The sequence below is a fragment of the Chinchilla lanigera genome, unplaced genomic scaffold (assembly GCF_000276665.1).
Source record: "Chinchilla lanigera isolate Chin_1 unplaced genomic scaffold, ChiLan1.0 scaffold00002, whole genome shotgun sequence".
Classification (NCBI taxonomy): Eukaryota; Metazoa; Chordata; class Mammalia; order Rodentia; family Chinchillidae; genus Chinchilla; species Chinchilla lanigera.
The window spans coordinates 508,217-512,531 of NW_004955403.1; the positions used below are offsets into that span (position 1 = coordinate 508,217).

At 36.3% G+C, this 4,315-nt stretch overlaps 1 protein-coding gene across 7 annotated transcripts in view; it reads left to right on the top strand.

Moving 5' to 3' along the window:
* The window catches only part of Fam126b (family with sequence similarity 126, member B), an 80,839-nt gene that overhangs the window by 24,546 nt on the left and 51,978 nt on the right, over positions 1 to 4,315 (top strand). The window lies entirely within an intron of this gene.

Sequence of the window (4,315 nt, forward strand, 5' to 3'; positions counted from 1 at the left end):
ATAAATAAATAAAATAAACAAACTTCCAGGTACTTGGTGTTTTTCTAGGTTATTTATTGTCATTGTTAATGATTTCTGACTTTTTTGTTGTGATACTGGGGATTGAACCCAAGGAGTGTTGAGCTATATCCCCAGTGCTTTCTATTTTTATTTTGACAAGTTGTGTGCAGGCTGGTATCCAACTTGCCATTTGCCCGCTTCAGCCTCTAGAGTAGCTGGGATTACAGGCTGGCACCACCATTCGCAGATGTCAGTTTTCTTCTGGTTAGTGTTGGTGATGTAGGTTTTTTTTCCCTTCCTCTGCTTTGTCTTTCTATGAACAAATTTAAAGTTTGAAAGAATACACTTTTTGTTTAGTCCAGTCTAAAAAATCAGCCTTTTACATGAAGTTGGGTTTATGTATAATTTTACTGTCGTTTGTTCTTTGGCTCATTTGTTTTTTGCCCCTTGTTTTTTTGTTGGTTTTAGGTTAAATGTTACATTTTTTTCTCTAATATATTAATATATAACAAAACCTTTAATGATTATCGTAAAATTATAACACTTGTCTTCCACTTACTACAATGTAACACAAATTGTTACTTTTTCTTGAGACAGGGTTTGAGCTTTGTCCAGGCTAACCCCAAATTTGGAATTCTTCTGCCTTAGCCTTCAAAATAGCTGGTATTACAAGCATGTGCCACCATATTCAGCTCAGATTTCTACTTTTTTACATTACCAACATAACTGCTAAAAATCTTAGAACCTTTAAACCTTATATTTCATTATTGCTTTGAATAATCACTATTTATTTCCTTACATGTATATCCTGTTTATTCCTTATGTTTCATAGTTATGATTTCTTTCACCTGAATAATTCCCTTTATTTTCTTTAGTAGAGATTTGTTGATGGGCAGTTTCCTTTTTCTTTTGTTTGTTTGCAAATATTCTTATTTGACTTTTTGTTTGTTTTTATTTTTCGGAGATAGGCTCTTGCCATGTAGTTCAGGCTGGCCTTGAACTCACTGTGTAGCTGAGGCTGACCTTAAACTTGTGGCAATCCTCTTGCCTCAGCCTCCCAAGTGCTGGGATTATAGGTGTGTGCCACCACACCCAACTCTTGACATTAATTTTAAAGAATATTTTTGCTGAGCATAATATTCTGTTCCAGGCATCGTGATGCCTACCTGTAATCCCAGCACTCAGGAGGCTGAGGCAGGAGGATTGTTGTGAGGTCGAGACCAGCCTGAGCTACAAAGTGAGCTCAAGGCCAGCGTGAACTGCATAGCGAGACCTTGTCTCAAAAAGACCAAAAAAAAAAAAAAAAAAATTCTAGATTGGCAGTTATTTTCTTTTTTTGGCCCTTTTGAGACATCTGTTGGTCTTCTTTCTTTGAAAGTTGTCTGTTTTTCCCCCTTGGGTTGCTGTTAAGACTTTACTTCTCTCCCCTCCTTCCCTTCTTTTTATTTTTTTATTCTTTTGTCTTTTTGAGACAGGGTCTCTCTATCCAGTTCACGCTAGTCTTGAACTCACTTTGTATCCCAGGCTGGCCTCGAACTCACTTTGATCCTCCTGCCCCAGCCCTCCTGAGTGCTGGGATTACAGGCATGTCCCACCAGGCCTGCCTGTGCTTCCCTTCCTTTGGTAATTTGATTATGGTGTCCTTGGTATAGTTTTCTCTTAATGTATCTAGCTTGGAGTTGGCAGAGTACCTTGAATCTCTGGATTGATTTCTTTCATCAGTTTTGGTTTTTTTGGTTTTTTTCTGGTACCAGGAATCGAACTCATGACGTCCCGCTTGCTAGGCAGGCGCTGTGCCACTGAGCTAAATCCCCAGCCCAACTCTTCTTTCATCAGTTTTGGAAAACACTTCAGATTTTTTTTTTTTTTTTGGTCTTTTTTGAGACAGGGTCTCTCAATGCAGTTCAGGCTGGCCTTGAGCTCACTTTGTAGTCCAGGCTGGTCTCAAATTTGCAGTGATCCTCCTGCTTCAGCCTCCCGAGTGCTGAGATTACAGGCATGCGCTGCCACGCCCAGCTCCAAGATTTTCTTCTGTCTTCTCTTACCTGGTATATGTATGAATGACATTTCCAGCGTGTCTCATGTTTCTCTTAAACCTCTCCTTTCCTTTTTTTTTCTCCTCTCTTCTGTTCTTTTTTTTTCTTGGTACTTTTATTTGGCTGTTTTCTACTGACTTGTTTTTTAGTTCACTGATTCTATATTTTGCTGTGTTTAGTTTGCTATATAACCAGTATTTTGAGTTCTTAACTGAATATATATTATTTTTCAGTTGTAAAATGTCAGCTGTTTTTATTGATCCTAATTCGTTGGTGAAATGCTCCATTTTTGATAAATTTTGTCCGTTTTCTTTCATTTATTAAGTTATTTTAAGTAATTATATGTCAAGTTGGATTTTCTTATCTAGTTTTCTGGTATTGATCATATTTTCTTGTCCCTTTGCATTCTTAGTAAACTTTGTCTCGTGCCAGATTTTGTATCTCAAAGAACCATGGAGACTCTGGGCAGTGTTACTTTCCTGATAAGGTTCCCATTTTTTTCTGTTGCACAAATGAGAAACTTCTGGGATTGCTTTGCTTTCTTGGTGTGTTAAATTTTTTAAAATTCATTTTTCCTGTCATTTGCCCTTTCTTTTCTTTTTCTTTTTAATTTGAGAGCCTAACAACCATCTGTTTCTTTACAAAGATTGGGACACAGGTCTGCAGGACTGTCTAGTCTGCCTGCTACAAGGCTTTGAAATCTGACAGGTTTTTTTGTGGTTCAAAATGCCCAAGGTATAGAAAGAGTGTATCTCATTCCCTCCCTGACTCCTTGACATCAAGAGAACCTTCTCAAAGTATTCACTGGTCTCTTTGTGGGTCTTCCCATGGATATTCTTTTTTGTTTGTTTGTTTGTTTTTTTCCCCTGGGAATTGAACTCATGACTTTGCGCTAGCTAGGCAGGTGCTGTGCCACTGAGCTAAATCCCCAGCCCCGTTCCCATTGATGTTCTGTTAGTCCTTTTCTTCTTCTTCTTCTTTTTTTTTTTTTAAAGAGAATTAAAAATAAAAAATTAGAAATGGTACAGAATTCAAAAAAAACAAGATGAATTCAACAATGATTGTTAATTGTTACATTGCATATTGTCTTCAAAGTAGTTGTTTAGGTTACTAGATATAAGGATACAAAATTGGTTCAAAAAATTAAGCCTTAACTGTTCCTTTCAACTAATAGAAATTAGTAGTACAGTTATCTTAACTATCTTGTATGTATACATATTTTTCCCTTCTTTCTTTTTTCCTTTCCCTCATTCCAGTTGTTCTTTCGTTTTGAGCAGTTTCTTTCCCTTTTACAATATGTGTTGTACCTTTTGGATCTTATTTACTCTTTCAGGTTCTTAGGCCAGGAAGACAATACAATGTTTACACATCTGTATCTGGTTATTTCACTTATGAGTATGGTCTCTAGCTGCATCTATTTACCTATAAAAGCCTCTAGTTTATCTTTGTTTATAGCTGAGCATTACTCAATTGTATAAAAATACCTCATCTTTTTTATCCATTCCTTAATTGGTGGGCATTTGGGTTGTTTACAAGATCTAGCTATGACAAAATGCTCTGCTATAAACAATGGGTGCACATATATTGCTGTGGTATGATGTTTTTAAATCTTCTGGGAAAATACTCAGAAAGGGAATGGCTGGGTTAAATGGGACCTCTAACCCTACTTTTTTGAGGAATCTCCACACTGATTTCCATAGTAGTTGCACCAGTATACACTCCTAGCAACAGTGGAGGTGTTCCTTTCTCCCCACAACCTCTCCAACATTTGTTATTGGTTGATTTCTTGATGATAGCCATTCTTTCAGGGTAAGATGGTATCTCAGTGTTGTTTTAATTTGCATTTCTTAATTGACCAATGATGTTGAACATTTTTTCGTATATTTATTTAGCATTTGTAATTCTTCATCTGAGAAGTGTATATTCATCTCAGATGCCCATTGATTGGATCTCTGAATTTGGGGGGCCTGACTTGTTTCTTTTAATTCTTTATATGTTCTAGATAGAAGTCCTTTGTCTGAGGGACAGTTGGCTAAGATTTTTTTCCAGTTTGCGAGTTTTCTTTTTACTTTGCTGATTTCTTTTGATGTGTAAAAACTTTCCAATAAGATGAAATCCCAGTTGTTGATTCTTTGAAGTATTTCCTGTGCAGTTTGGTTTTTGTTTATGAACTCTCTGCCTACCCCTGTGTCTACTTTCTCTTCCAATAGATTTAGTGTTTCTATTTTAATATTTAGATTTTTTTTTATTTTAAAGAGTAAAAGAAGGATAACATAATA